Here is a 17,140-nt window from a genome sequence, read left to right as displayed (position 1 = left end):
ATGTGCTGCACCTGGAAAGGTCTAGTCCTGGACAAAGGAAGGGCTGGCTCAGGGCAGCTGCCCCTCTCTCCCCATGAAGCTGCTGAGAAGGCAGGCTTGCAAACCACCTTTTACCTTGGGCATCTTGCTGACAGCCCAGTGCAAGGAGCTGTATGCTACCCATGAAAAACATGCAGAAATACCAGCTCTTCTAGAATATAACATAATAGATTATCTTCCCTCTGATGTCTTAAAGAAATGAGACTTTTGTCTTGATCTGCATATGTCTGGTTGTGCCTGACCAGTCCTCCTGCCCCATCTCCCAATGAATTCATTGATTTATTTGACATAGGAATAACAATCTCTGAGAAAGTTAAGATCCTCCAAATCCCATTAAAGTAAGCAGCCAGAAATAGCTGCTAAGGCAGAGAAAGAGCCCCGGTATCTTCCAGCTGCTGAAATATCAGAATAATTTCCAATGATATGACACATTATTGGGAAGCCATTCAGTCTCAGTGCTTCCAGAACAGCTTCTGGGTCCTGTTAATCAGGGTGTTTTATATATTGACCTGACCGTTAGAGTTAGCACTCCTGGGGAAAAAAAAAAAAAAAAAAAGGAAAAGATACCTCCTCAGTTCCCCTGTGCCCCAAATAAGGCTGAAAAATACCACCAGTATTAATAATCAAACCAAAAGAAAAGGGGGAAAAGTGTATAGATTCTCCTTGTTTGACCAGTACTCAGCAATATTGTGCAAACCAGGGTAGTTCTTTGTATTAAGCTAATTGAATATTAATTATATTAATTCAGCTTTTCTGAATTTGCGTAAGAATTATATACAAATTTTGTATTAAGGAAACAAACCAACTAAAATGTTCCTTTAAGAACTTACTTCAAAATTTTAACTCTGAGTGATTCATTCAGGTGTTCTTCTAGGATGCTGAAAAACACCAAGGGTAATAACAGGAAGATTAAAGTTACTTCTCCTGTAAAGCAGATTTGAAAATAGCTTCACTGACCTTTTAGTTATAGAAAAAGATATGCAATACAAATTCCTTGGTGCTGCTGAAAAAAAATGTTTTAAACCTCCCTGAACAGATCAACTGCAAACTCAAAATCTGCATTACTAGAAATTGATAGTCAAGTATTTATATTGTTTTCATATTATTTCTTCTTAGAGAGAAGATACTCAGGATGGTTTTGCCAACCTCATAACTTAGGCTTCCATGGAAGTACAGTAACCTTTAATAGCATTAATGGTAAAAACAGAGCCTAAAGAGGCTTTGGCAGTTTCAAGAGCTGGAGTAGTGAGAGGTGATGCTTTTGCTGTCTCATGTGGAGCATAACATTACACCAACCCTCCCTGTTAAAACCACCAGCAGTATCACTGTGTTTCGGTACATTTCTGTGAAAGGCCAAGTGCAAGGCTTCAAATGCCTTGGAAGACTCCAGTGCTCCTGCAGATGCCAAATACAGTCCAAGAGCCAGTGCTGTACTTCAGTAACATCTGTGTAACATTATCTGTACTGTAGCAAACAAATTCAATACTTGTTCTGTGGTGCAAAATGTTGGGAGCAAAAAGTATCAGTTTTATAAGGTTTGCTGAACATAAAGTATGCTTGAAATAAACTGTAACATATAGCTGTTTATATTTCCTTTAATTACAGAGGTGATGCAATGAGCAGCTACTTCTCTTCCCCTTGAAAGTGAGGCAGAAGTGGAAGTGAACGTAATAGTGTTTTCTTTTAATGTTACTTCTGTATTCCTCAAATATATAGATAAGCCAGGTTCAGGTCCTTTGATTTCATGTGTAGGAGTCAAGGAAACCAAGGAAATCTATCTAAGGTAAATACGGGGTTGATCCAAAGTCTACTGAAGTCATTGGCTGCATTTCCACTGCCCACAGTGAATTTTAGATCAGGCTGCATAGCTGTAAGTAAGAAGATTCACTTGAAGATGAAACATGAAAATTCATGTGAAGTAAGTGCAAAAGAATAAAACTGGAAATAAATGACATTATCATTACCTCATAATGTATTTTTAGGAATTTATATTTTTTTTAAGCATTGGGGGTTTTTTTCTAGTTTCTCCATCTGTTGTGTTGCTCTGCAGAGCACACATGGCATGCTGCAGTGATTATGTGTCTTAAACCTCTGGTACCACTCACTGACTGATAAAGAGGTCAGAGGGGGAGCCTGGGTGATGATAGTGGAGAAAAATGTTCCAGAAGAAGACTTACAAAGGGCTGTGAACTGTGGAAATTCACTCTCTCACTGTCACCAGCTATTAGCAGGGCCATTAATAATACAACTTCCAATGCAGAGGTGCATTAGCTGTTGTCATGCTCTAGTAATGAACGTTCCATAGGACAGAGTGATCAGTGTCTTTGTACTAAAGGATAGTAATAGGCCTGTACAACCTCTCTCTTCCCTTCACTCTGACTTGCAGAGGGAAAAGAGGTAGTTCATACACACTTTTCTGGAGCAATCATTCCTGAGAGATTTTTTTAACTCTTTTATGTATCAGACTTTCATATTGTTTGGGGCAAGTGCTGTACCCAGTGATTTCAATAGTTCTGCTTTCAATGTTAACATACTACATATTCTCCACTTAGGAGTTGCAAATATTCACTGTTGGGTCAGTTTTGTTTGAAACTTAAGTCATTTGATACTATTTTTATTCTCAATTGCATGATTTCAGTCCCAGAAGAAATTGTATAATTGTATAATTTTCACTTACACAGACAGTGGACACTTCTCAATATGTTGGTGATAATTCAACAAAATGGGTCAATTGCAAATGGGTCAATTCAATCTTCACAGGAGAACACCAACTTTTGAAACTTTAAAGCTTAAATTATGTGAACTGGCAACACTTCAAGTGTCTTATGTGTTGACCTGGGTAGAAAATTGCTGTAAAATTCAAGTGAACCTTTAAAACATATTTTATTATTCATGTTTGTTCATAATTCAATACCTATCCTGTTCACAGAATATAGTACATTCTCTAACCAAAGCAGGTATTTTTCATTGTCATTATAATGTTTTTTTAAAATAGATTTTAAAAGGTTCTGATGAGAACTATGCTTTCCTTACAAGAGAAAATTGTCATTTCATCCCTAGAAAGAAAGAGAAATAAGCAACTTGGAATGAGGAAATGATAAAATGCAAATTTGTGGTTGAACTACAGAGATGTTTGGCATACTTCTTTGTACATTTAGTGAACTCAGCAGAAAACCAGTTATTTTAAAAACTCATGACATTTCTATTTCTGTCCTACAAATCCTAGTGTTGATAACCTGAGCTGAATACAAAGCTCCAAAGAAATCTGTGAAAATATAGTACCATTCTGTGAACACACAAATGATATTTAAGTCTTTGAGGAAATGTACCAATTTATGAATCTATTTCAAATTCCAGAAAAACAGAATTGAAAAAATAATCCAAGAATCTTCTGTAACTGCAATGAAATAAATATGCTTATGCCATTTGCTATTTCCCTTTGACATTTCAGTCTTTCCTTAAACATTGAAGTGACTATATTTCACCGGTATGAATGCCCAGAGAAAGGGAATTAATGAAGTTGATTGAATGTTCTTCCACGAGGCTATTCAAAAAAGTGCACGTGCAACAGTTCTTGCAGGAAATGCTTTCCTGTTTATCAAACTCAGATAACAGCAATGACATCATATGATGCTAGAAGCCTGCCACAACCAGGCTCAAATTTTTGCAGATAGGCAATTTATGGTAAACAACTTTTGAAGCAAGTATATTCAGGGGAAAGTATCAGTGTGAAAACTTCAATATTTCTGTGGGTTGTCTGAGAATCAGAAAAATTAATTGTCTGACATCAGAAAAATGTCTAGAAACATTAATACATTATACCTTGAATTTTTAGCAAGGGTCTAAAAGCACAGTGACAATGGAAATACTTAGCTGGAAGTTTTTCAGAGCCTTTTCGTGATACTTGTACGGCATGCCTGGAGCACATGTCTGAACTTATTGTCACCATAGTTTCCATCCATTGTAAACGCTGGGAATGTCATGTTTGACCATGGCAGGAGCATGGACCTGGCACATCAAGACAAGTCAGTAGATGACTGACTCACAATTTCTGTGACTAAAAGCAGAGGAAACATTATGGCACAGCATTTATGACAAGTAAAGCTTTTGTGTTTCTAATGGGGAACTAGGATTTGATGAGTAGGGGAAGATAAACATTTAGATATTTAGGTCTGGTGACCTGATGGTTAAAGAAAAAGAGAAACAGGGGTGCCTCTGGAAGGAGGCATCTCCTGACAGGAAGTCAGGAAAGATGGCACATATATGTGCTTGTGCCTGCTCTCTTTGGGTTCTTTAGCCCCTCTCCAATATGGAAAGCCACAGAAAATAATCTGCTGATACTGCAATTTTATTTTCTCTTAGTTTTGGCTCAAGCGCTTGATACCAATGACACTGTCTATTTTTCTTAGTTAGCAAGGCAGGGTCTGTTCAATCCTCCTTTCACAGAAGCAGCCATTAGAAGACAAAACCATTCCTGTCTTGCCCTACTTCATCTAGATCTTCTCTTAACTGCTGTGCTATATGTTATTGAAAAGGGATAGGTTAAATACTCTGCCATATACAGTACGTAATAGTGCTCAGGGACTGCTGACCAAGGGCTAGAAAGAGACTACATGTCTGAATTGCTGCTTCATAGCCAAAAGCAAGCTCCATATTTTGATTCAACATATGATCCCTCTACTTAGTAAGAAATGAGAGAGCTCTGCTGTGCTCCAAGCTAGAGGAAAGAAGACAAATATTTTCCCTCTTATCCTGGAAGAAAAGTAGACTGTCCTTCCACATGCTCTCTTTAACCTTTGCTGTTCACCTTTTGGTCCCTAAGCTTATTATAACAGCTCAATTCCTCTTATGAAATCACTGTCTTTTGTCTTCTGTTTGTCTGGGCCTGTGTAATGTCAGATGCTCCAGACTTTCAGGCTGGCCAGGATGAAATCAAATCACAGCTTTCTCCAGCTACTAGCTCAGACTCTCTGGCTTGCACAGCAGCCATTAAATAACTGTTCTTTGTGAAGCTGCTAGTCCAGCACCAGTGGCTGGGGAAAATCAAAACAAAATAGCACTAAGTCTTGTGGTCGTGGAATGACATCACATGTGTTTGGTGTCACACTGGGCATGTTGAGTTGCAGTTTGTTTCCATTCAAGCGGCTTCTTTGGCAGTCATGATGTGCTGATGTGCTGTTGGAAATGATTGTTCAAGAGGAGTCTGTGGTGATGATGTTAATGAGTGATTCAGCAAGACTCAGACATTTACAGAGTTGGCCCTGGTGAAGGACAGCTTATGTTTAAGAAGAGAAGAAAAATGAAGAAAGAACATGTAGTTGATGGAAAAGACATGAACATGACCATATGAAGGAAAATAAACTGAGAGGAAAGGAAGTACAGCTCAGAAGAAGAAAGGAGAATGATGGGATGGCACCAAATACACCAAGAGCACAAGGGCTGACACTGAAGCATTAGATTTTGCTATCACTGAGATAGTTAAATAAAGCAGCATAATGTCAGGAGAATTTAGCAAAATGCTCTAAGTGGCCTATGAGACATTAATCTTCTTTAGGGACCTGTAACCTGATTGTAGGTCTTGACATAAAACAACACAATTTAGTATGGAAAACATTGTTTTAAGCTCATGTTAACTATATTAATTTATCTCCCACTAATTATAAATTAACCAGTCATTAAACCCTAAAAAATTCCAACTACCCAAAACTTTCATGTTTATCTCAACCTCAGCTCACCTTTGAATCTTTTTTTTTTTTTTTTACAACATCTGATGTTAGCTGTGTATCATAGCTTTAAATATTCACATCCTGTGAAAAATTGCATGTCAACTGCTGGCTTACCTCAGTTATAGTCTGGACACCTACAGAGTTGATAGATGGTCCTGTTAGCAGCCCATGTGGCCTGTAAGTGCCTCTCATCAAGCATGATTGAGATCTGCATTTATCAGTCTGCAGCTCTTTAACCTGTTAACACCCATTCGTAACAGGATAATTTCAGACTTGAAGTAACCGGGTGAAAAAAGTTCCTAAACTAAACTAGAGCAAATTTGGTAGGCCACCATGAGGTCACATTCTTTTCTTAGAGTGCTTTGATCCTACTACAACATCTTTGAACTCCCTGGTTTTTCCTTCTCTGCAATTCTGGTGTAAACCAGAATCTCAGTTTTGCTATCACTTCTCTGTAATACAGTCTATGAACCTGGGAACTACAAATGGCAAAACCTTTCAGGTGGGAGGGGGAGCTCTGGATGACTCTGGTTCAGCCCCACTTCTCAAAGCAGGGTCAAGAGCAGCTCAGTTAGCACCATAAATCTGTATCCTTTCTTTGCATCTGAAAAATGAACAGCCAATCCTGTGGCTTACTTCCTCCAGAAATCTTCTTGGATCCATAATTACCCACCCATTTCAGTGGAAAGTACTCCTACCAGTGGGTGAATGTAGAGCTCAGCTTTGAGCCCACTGCTGGGAGAAGGCATGACAGATACCAGATTACATGCCAATCCTCCTCTCTTCCTTTGCAGAAGATCAGCAGGGATATTCTTTCACCTGTCATTCTTAGCAGGGACATTTCATCATGGAAATGTCTCCTACCTACCTACTCACCAGTAAGAGATCTGTCTGCCTGTGAGTATCATTTCCTCCACTGGTCTGACAGTATCCCAGCCTGTTGATTTTTTGGGCAGGATGCATGGTTCGTTTATTTACTCAGGTCCTTGCCTGAGGATGTGGTGGTGAACAAGTCTAGTTTATCCTGGAGGGGACTCTGAGCTGAGCTGACACAGATCAATAAGCCGTTTGTTTTATTTGCAAATTTCTAATGGTAGCCAGAGGCTGTCTGAACACATTTAATAAATAATAATAATAATAATTTAAAAAAAGTAAATGAAAAGCCACTGCATTTCATTTGAACTTAATTGGTATAAAAAGAACTCACAAGGGAGCTATGTTTTATGGTGGGTTATTTTGACAGAAGCAAACATTTGTCAAAAGACAGAAAAAACCCAAACCCATTGCCAGAACTTTGTTTCTTATTCACACTGTTCTTCTACATTAAAAATCAGGAAATGATGAAATCCAGACATAAAGAAATAAAAGGATTCATTTGCTCTGAATATAAATTTTCTTACTTTTCCCTCTAGTTTTTCCAACTCGCAATATTTGCAAATTTTTTCAGAACACATTTATACTGAAACAGCAGAGGAAATAAGGATATCTAGGATGCAGGTGGAAAGGTTAAACAGTTTAAGAAAGATGAGTGAAAAATTTGAGGTGTTGGAGATGTATATATAGCTGATTTTCCATAGGCTTGTTTCTAGTTTGGTATGCTCTGTACTTACATATTGTGTTTCTTATTCTCTTGTGTCTTAATTTATATCGGTTATCTAAAGTTTGCAGCTAATTAAGGAAATAACATTGAACAGTTTCCATACAGCAGACCTTTTTCAATATGGGAGTCTCCAGCTGAAACAAGATGAGAGTTCTATCACTGTGTGCTAAGGCGATCCAAGCATAGAGAGCAATTTACTGTTTGCCTTCTCAATAAAAGATGCTATTCACATAAAATTAATATATTTATACTTGTGTCTATATTTATAACACAGTTGTCTTTTTCTTTTATTTTTTTTTTTGCTACCTGCAGAATCAACTTTTCCTGAAATGAAAAGATTTTTCCCTGGCAGTTTCTGGGAACCTTTGAATGCTGCTTTTTCCTTGGGCTGCAGTGACACCTAGTGCTCACACCCTTGAACACGGTGTGAGCTGGGAGAGCTGTGCACAGAGCAGCCCGTGCTTTTTGGCTTGCTGGGTTTCGGGTATTTTCTCGTTATTAGGCAATGCCAAACAGTGTCAGCTTCGTTGATGCAGTCAGACCACTGTATTTACAGCAGCTTAGGCCTGCGGGGCAGGGAATGGGAGTACCTGCAATGGGAACTTGTGTATGACAGTCTCTGTTGAGGGAGTGCTGGACTAAGGGGGTCAAGGCAACAGCAACTTTGTCTCACAGCTAGGATGCTCCAGGATCTCAGCTCACCATGAAAGTGACATTTGGGTTCCTGCCTTTAATAATAATAAAAAAAAATATATGAATAATCTGGAGTATCCTAATTCAGTTTATCAAGTAATTTACAAAGTAGTAGCTCCAGTGGGATTCACTAAGTTTTTGGTCATGATTTTTCTGCCACTGTATATGTCCAACACTGGCTAGCCAGAAGGGTCCTCAGAAAATGCAGGGCACCACTAACCAGCTAATCTCTTCCATCTAATATCTATATAATGCACAGGTGCTGCTGAGTTCACAACCAGTCGTTAGTGCAGTAAAACCAATGTTTTCCCCTCTCCAGCCCAGGGCATACATTTCTATAATTTCCCTTTAGTCTGTCTCCAAGTCACCAGGAATCTGCTCAGAGCAGGCAACAGAGTCCTCTTCCTCCAAAAATATTGCAAACAAAATCAGGACCCCTACCTTGCCACCTTTGTTTCCTGCTGTTAACAGCTGGCTGGTCTCCTAAAGATGAGGAAGGCAGGAGAACTGTAGCCTGTATTTAAAAAAAAATATAACAGATAGCCCATAGAAAGCATCTTACATCTGACAGAGCAGCAAAGTCACACTGCAGGGCACTTTCAGTGGTACCCACAGGAATTTACCTAACCAAGCTCTGCTTCTCTTCCATAGAAACAAATCTCAGTGCAACATGTTATCTCCCATGGTTAGGTGCCATTTCTTCTGATTCTGTTGGGTTTTTTTGAATTACAATCACATTCTTCCTATGAAATTCCCTCAAAGCATTGCTATTTCTTTAGTAATTTTTGATAATACAGTAGTGTTTAGAAACTGGGTAGTATACCTGCAAGAAGACTGTGAACCTAGTATCTGCTCTTGCATTACCTGCCCAAACATCAGAGAAGCAACAATTCCTGCCTGTTGACAGACAGTTTTTGTAAACTTCAGTTGAGCTCAGACCATTTTCTCACATCCCTAAAACTGAGAAAGGCACTGACCCACATCCGAAAATAGGACTCAGCCGTTCAGGAGGGATTCTTTTCCCCCACACACCTTGACTACTCGCTCCAGAAAACTGTTCTGGCTTTGTGACCACCTTCTCTCAGCTTGTGTGAGATGGTGCCATTTGCCACTGGTGGGGCTGAGAAGGACCCAGGCAGCTCTTGGCCTATCATGGCAATTCTGGAATCTCAGGAGGGCCCTGGAACCCAGCCACCACATCCATGATCCTCCTAGTCCTGACTGTGGGACCTCTAACCCCCACTACCCATTTTCCCACTGCACAAGTATGGAGATGTATCTCACTTCATACAGAAAAACTCACTGCTCTGCCCCACCCCTTGCAGCAAGCATAAAGTTGAACATGGTTGTGTGAAGCACACACTCCACATCTTTCAACTGATAAACCACCTCTATACATCCATGGGACCACTCCTTCCCATGCATAAAACCAACACATCTGTTCTTACACTGTTTCAGGTGTCAAAAGTTTCAAAACCAATTTGAAAGCCCTTTTACTATTATGACACTTCTACAAAATCTGTTTCTTTTTAACAATCTCTAAGCTCAGCCTAGAATCTGGAAGCCAAAGTGACATTCCTCTGGGCTTGGGACTCCCCTTCTTAAATGTGTGGCAGGGTACTTGCTCCTTTTGTGTTAACCACTGCTGCTCAGTGGCTGATTGCCTCTTTGCATCTCCAGGCAACAGCAAAGGCTGCACAGTTGTGATAAGCTGCAACTTCTAACAAGGACCAGCACCAATTTCTTCACCAAAGTCTTGTAAACTGCATCTAAATGGTGGTACTGCAAAACCTAAGATGTCCTGAATGGGGTCCCCAGGACCTGTCAGAGGGAATCTTTTCTTCCAGCCATCAGTGTCCCCTGAGCACTGCAGTGTCTCCAGGACCAGGAGGAATGCCATGTACATGGAATATCTTTCCAGCTTGGCCAGACAGCAAACCAGAACCCTGACACCTGCATCGAACATTGCAGCTGGAAATATTTGCAGCTATGTGATCTGAAAGCAGCAGAAAGATCCTGTTTACTTTCCATGTTGTCCATGAAGAGATAGGGGCATTTTAAAACTTTATTCTGTTACCAAGGGAAGCAAAAGTTGCCTTTTCCTGAAAACTCTAGTTTCTTTCTGAAAGGGTTTTCAGCTCTCATTCTCTACAATAGCAATGCTTTCAGTGGTTGTGGAGGAGAGCTAAAAATATTTTTTAATTGTATCATACAGGATTAAAATTGGAAGGCAAAATATACAATACTTTTTTTAAAAGAAGGACACAGTCTAAAAATATCTCCTTCTTTTTGAAGCCTGAATAATTAATTACATGAATTTATGCTTTTCATTACTGGAATTGTGAATTGCCATTTGATACCTCTAAAAAGGAGATCTGTTGAGAAATGTATTTCCTTTCTCTTTTTTTATTGCCGTAAAGCAAAACGCCTCTTTGTAACCTTGAACTGTTGTTTGCTGTCTCCTTCAAATTACAAACAATAGTTCCACAAAATGCTGTTATGGAAAATAAGATACGGGCAGGTTTACTGCTTGACTTGCTTAAGTTCTGCTTCCCTCTAGGGCATAAAATATTTTTGTTTCTCTAGGGATAACTGCTTATCTTTTCTGTGCCAATCTCCCTAGCCATAAACCATATTTAAAAATGCATCAATATGGTTATGTTCCAGCCTTAATGATTTTATGATTCTATGATTAACAGAACTCCATGAAATCTTCCTTGAGCACTACAGATGTTGAAATCTGTGTAAAATACACTGAACACTTTTCATTCAATTAGCAGCATTCTTTTAAATTGTCCTGCTTTGGCCTCAAAGGGCTTCATCTGAGCTGTGGCACGGACTTGTCACACAGAACATCTGGAGATTAAATAACATCCATGATGTACTTTTTCAGCTCTTGGCTGTACAAATGGCAGGCTTCATCCATGGGGTGAGAGCTACCAGCTGCCAAGGATACAAGTGTGACTTGGAGAAAAACTGGTTTTGCCCCTGGAAAAAAAACTATTTTAGACCTATAAAGCACTATGTTTTCTGTTATCTAATGCTATATACAATAATCAGATATGGCCACAATATTTTCTCACATATGCCCTCCACTATGGGATTGAAAAATCAGATCCACCATGACTGAAATTTAACATTTTCCATTTCCAGCAGAATCAGTTTTTCTTGGTGACAATAATAGCACAGAAAAATATTCTTCTTTGGTCCTTTTGGCACAGAAAATCCTGCCCACATGTTGCACTGTGATGTGTAAGACAATGAGAGAATATATCCAAAAGCCTCTCCAACTTTTTTTTTTTTCTTTTTGCAGAGTACCCAAAAGTGTGAGTCTCTATGCTGTCTGCTCACAGCTGTTTTGGGGGAAAAAAAAGTTTGAAGAAAAAAAGCATTTAAATACTTAGTGAAGTTAGTAAAAATAGTACAATCTGTGATTGCTACTCTTGTCAAAACTTCAAAGGGAAACTGTACTGCGTATTTCATTTTTTTCTGGTACAGGTATTTAAAGCTACTTGATTGTTTACCAAGATGTATCTAACAAGTATTTTCATAGATGTGTGACTCCTTTGTCACAGAACCACGTTTATCATGCCACTTGTTGTATTTTGCATTTTTAACATTTTGTATGCATTATTCTTCCACTAAATGAAGAAAAGTTTGTTCACTTTGGGAGGTACCATCTGGTTTGAGTTTAGTCACAAGGAGGAGGAGAATGGGTCTCCAGTAGAGACCAACTCAGAGTGCCAGGCTGGAAGAGGTCTGTCCATGCAAAACCACCCCACCAGCCCCATCACGTCACCCAAACTCAGCTGGCACATGGCAGAAGGGCACAGAGGGCTCTGCACTCCCGCTCCTGCCAGCCTGGCTCTGGAAAGCAGGCAAACACTTCTGTCATCTGGTGTGCTTTTATCAAGCATTGCAGTGAATGATTCAGGAGCACAGCATGTCTCCTAAAAGCACCTGCAGATGTGCAGGTTATATTACTTCTGCCAGAGCTCAGAGAAAGCAAGCCCTTGCCGAAATCAAAATGCCACCAGGTTAACAAAGAATCTGGAAGCGACACTAAAGGCCCTTGTCTTTCCCTTTTGAAAGTAATGCCAGTCCCTAAGACACAAGTAAGTGTTGTCTGTTGGAAGGGTAGAACAAGAGTCACACTTACTGGAATCACTATCACCTGAATGGAATCTTGGCCATTTCTGTGAGCTTGTTTCCCCAGTGTGCTTGTGTCTTCCTTACCATCAGTGCTAATGGGAGTTGTATGTGCACAGCACAGCTCTTTTACTTTTTTGTGTTTTCTCTAACTGAAGAATGTCCTATTTTTTTTTTTTTCTGCAAGCATTTAATAGGAAATTCTGTTGTTGCTACAGAATTCAATAGAGCCAACTTTTTAAAAAACAGTTAAAGACTCCATAGAGGATGTGTTTTGTTTTTACAGTAACTCCTATGATTCTCTGTTTCAGTTTATGGAATCCTTTCCGTTTCATCTCTATAAATTTCTAGGAACACCTTCTATATTCAGTGACTATTACCATATTTTAAAAAATTAATAAAATGAAAACTGCATTGCCTACATATTCTATCCACCCTTGCTAAGAAAAAATTCATAGTGGATTTATTAATACCATGAAAACTTTCATCTGGTAAGCTTAGTTACACCACCAACAAAAACTTGCTACAGTGTCAGGGGAGACTAGAAGTTGACTCAACCCATTCAAGATCAGACTCACCCTTTTATATTCAGGGGGATTTATTGATTTCCAGTAACTACAGAGAGGGCTTATAGTGCTGCCCTAAGTGCATGTTACTCAGATAATCTTTAAATAGGACAAAACTGGAACTCCTGTGTGGAACTGCCCAGCTTTTCCCTGCATGTCAGACAAGTAGCATCTGAAAAATTGTGCTCAGACATAATACTGTGTAAAACATACTGGCTTTCATAAGAGGCCTTCAAATTAAGTTTCTGTGGGAAGTCTATAAACTTCAGGGAAAAGAAACTGTTAGAAATGGAAATTCTTTTTATTTAATCCTTGAATATTTTTTGCAGAGAAATAATTATGCTGTGCTATATTAACCAACACATATGCACTATTTCATATGTCTTTAGTTTTTAAATATTTCCCCAGAGTGCCCTAGTCTCCTGCCAATGTTTCCCTTCAGGCCACCAGAAGATCCTGCTTCCCAGGTTGGCACATTTCTCCTCAGACCAGTGCCAAGAATTTCGACCCAGGTTGCAATTACCAGGAGAGCTGTGCTGAGCCTTTCAGCCTCCAAGTAATTCTGAGGTGAAGAAAGCATTTTAAAAGTGACAGGCTAAATAAGCAATTTTAGTAAAACCTAGATTGTTCTTCTGGGCTTGTGAAGGCAGATCAGAATTAGCAAGCATTTTATTGTAGTGAATGCTGTTCCGGTAAATCAACACTACATGCTTTGCAAAAGGTTTGTAAAAATTATTAGCATTTTCAGCTGTTTCCATCTGGAGAGGTCTAGATGGATGCTCATATTCCAAAACTGCTGAGTACAATGGAAAGATGAGATCTAACTATGAAGTTCAAATGGGCTGTACATGATTTCAAGAAACCCCAGGGTTCTGAGCCTGTTAAGACAGAAGAGTTTGGTTGTATAGAAATCTTTAAGACAAAAATTGAGTTTTTTCACCTCTGGAGTTAGGCAGCACCTGAGCTGTGGTTTACAGGATGAAAAATATTACACTTGTGTGCTTTAATTCTTGCTTAAACACAATTCAAGATATTAAGTATTTCTTCTCATCCAATAAGTCACATGCAGCTTCATCTAAAAGCAATCATAACATTTGTGGAGTTAATGGAATTTCTTAACAGGATACGAAGATCCAGCTGATTATTTTTGCCCTCACAGAAACTTTGTGTTGTATGAACCAGTACACAAAACTGTAAGAATCCAGCTCATTCCACCAAGGTCAAATAGAGCAGTTCACTTTTGCATGGCCTTGGTGAGGAAAACTTAGTATCATGAGGAGTGTGCAGTAACTGATTTGTATTGCTCAGCTGATAAGCTATGATTCACTTTTTTAAAAAATATGTCCCATTTTCCCATAACATAACTCTTTAATAGATTGCTTCTGAATAAGTGGTAAATAAATTGTATTTTTTGGATGAGATTTCCTCAGGGGACAAAGCAGTCTTAGGGAAGAGTACCCCCACAAGATAATACACCAAGACTCATCTAACAATAAATGAACTTTCTGCTGTGAGCACTTAACTCTCTCCATTAGGAAGATACCAGGATACTAGGTAACTGAGCCTAGGTAAGCTCAATGATTCTTGGTACAATTCTGTAAATGCATCCACATATTTTTCTATATAGCAAGAGCTATATAAGTATATTTGTGAGAGATATTATTAGTACTAAGAACTAGAACAGAATTTTTTACTGCTGCCTACAAAAAGTTATCAGCTCACCTTTTCTGAAAAATTATTCCCAAATGTTTTTGGAGTTCTGTTTTCTGAGGGTCTTTCATAGCTTGGAAACTGGTCTTCTTGGCAGATGCTTCAATTTTTACTAGTCAAGGAGACCCAGGGAATTCAGCTATCCTTGTCATTCCCAGCATCTGATAGTGATTCAGAATTTATACAGAATTATATTTTGGCTGTACCTTTGGCAGTATTCCAGCACTGTAACTGTAGGCCTCACAATTTTCCTTTAGTGGGCTTGCTGTGAACAGGCTTTGGGTCCTGGCTCCACTGAGAAAATCTAAGAGGCAGAGTAGGAAGAGAAGCAGTGGGAAGAGGTTTCTCCTCATGCAAGGCTATTTTGTCAGTACAAAATGATGCAAGTGGGAAACACTGTACTACCAATAACTTTCAGGAAACTCTGGTAGATTCATTGACATGGCTGATGATTCTGTATTTGTAAGAATAAGTGTTCTGGGAAGATATAGGGCCATGAGCCAAAAATGTTTTTCCCAGGGAACTGATCCCAGTGGACAGGGAGAGACTGAACTAAGGAAGCAGAACATCTGATGATGGGGTAGCTTTCCAAACATGCCCATGTACTTCAGACTTTTTGAAGAAAACACTTAGAAGATATTTTTAATCTGTAGTAAGACCAATAAGAGAGAATACATTCAAGCAGTAGTTAAACACTTTTGCTAAATGCAGAATATTTCATGTTATTGCAATGCAGTTTTCAATTCCATCTATAGGATCCATATTTTATAGTTAACTCTTCATTTCAGTCTTGTAATTTAAATTCCATGTCAATATATTGATTATTTAAAAAAAAATAATGCCATACCGGGCAAAATTTCTTTCCAAAATATATATCTTTACATAAGATACATCAGCTGGTCTGATTTTAAGAGCTATTTCATGATATCACCATCTACTGATAAATATAAAATGGGTAGAAAATAAATGCTCTGTAATTCTGAAAATTAGGTCGCTGATGATTCATACATGGTCAACATATTTCAGACAATTTAGGAAAGAAAGTGAACCTCTAAGACCCATCCTGATTCTGTCAACAGACTGGGGATATGTAGACGTGCATACTTTGTGTGCCAAGAATTTTTATGGAGAGCAGTGGGCACATGGTTTGTCATACAATGTGCTTTTATTTTTAAAGCCCATCTTCTTTAGTATATTCTTTGCTTGAAGTTGGAAAAATTGCTCCTTTGCCAAAGAATTTAATTAGAATTATGTCATATCCAAACCAAATTTTGAGTATTTCTAAAAGCATTTCAACGTATATGTTAACAGCGCCTGCCAAAATACTTTCCAAGAAAAAAGGTTTTGTGACTAATAGAAATTTTATGCAAAATTTCCTTCTTTTTTTTCAAAAAATGCGTTTTAATATTTCAAATTTCAATAAAAGCCAGTAACTATATTACATAAATATGCATTATTTTAATGTCACTTGCAGGAACAGCAATTTCATGATAATTTCTGTTTTGAAGCATCATTGAGCTGATCTTAATGGGTCATTATGACCTGCAGTACATGATTTCAGTAGTACTCTGACTAAAAGTTGAAATATGTTTTACTTTCAATAGCATTAACCCTACCTCTTGATTCCTCATAGCTTAGATATTGACTTTAGATACAGATCACTGAAATGCCTGTTTAGCTCAACTTCAAAGGCAAGTTAATTCCCAAGCCAGTGTTGAAGAGAAAAAAGTATTCAGCAGCCGTGAAAACATGGATGTTTTAGGTAGAGAAGAAAGGGTTTATTCTTCACCACTACCTTCCTTTCATAACTTTAGATTTATATTCAGCTGGAGGACTTGGACTATGAAGCAAGGGCTAAGAAACAGAAGAGCAATGAAGCATCATGTCCCGAACTAACTGGGATAAATAACAGATTGAATTCTGACTTGTTCCCAGCTCCTGGGCTGCGTTTAATTTTCTTTACAGTAAACTCTCTTTGGAAGACTAAGATAAAAGAAATATTTTCTATATTAGCAGGAGGATAATCAGAGGTGCTTTATTAGGTTTCAGTCCTGGAAGAACCTTCTGAATGAATTCTTCAACTATTTTAGCATGTATGTCTGTGGTATAATGAACATCATCTATGTCTCTAAATTTATGTCCTCTCAAACCTTTGATCTCTGTAGTTTTGAACATGAGTTTTTTCATGATAACTGTATTTCTCACTTCTCCCCTCAAAAAAATTGCCACTCAAAAATTTTACTGCTTCACTTAATTCAGTTGTAGTACGCAACATGTCTTTTATTTGAAATATTTACAAATAGCAACAAAAAAGCCTCAAAAACAAGTAATTGATATTTTTTGCAAGCAAGGAGAATGAATGAAACTGTCCATACTGATGGACACAGTCACAGTCTCAGTGAAAAGTTTTCTTTTGATCCCAGGACTTTAATAAATTCTTATTGAATCATACACAACAAGAATATTTTTGTGGGGTTTTGTTTCTATTAATATAAGCAAATCTTCAGGCAGTAACACCAGTCTGACTGCTCTGATGTTGTGCTTTGCACAGTTTGTAAACAATTACATGTCTTAAAAAAATAAGGCCTGGAAAACACTGTCCAACAGGAAGTCCAAGGACTATATCCAACCTGTCTGGATGTTTCAGACCATCCTTC

This window comes from Passer montanus, unplaced genomic scaffold (genome assembly GCF_014805655.1).
Source record: "Passer montanus isolate IOZ18808 unplaced genomic scaffold, ASM1480565v1 scaffold2, whole genome shotgun sequence".
NCBI lineage: Eukaryota > Metazoa > Chordata > Aves > Passeriformes > Passeridae > Passer > Passer montanus.
The sequence above is the reverse complement of the archived record's forward strand: the minus strand, read 5'-3'. Positions refer to the sequence as shown.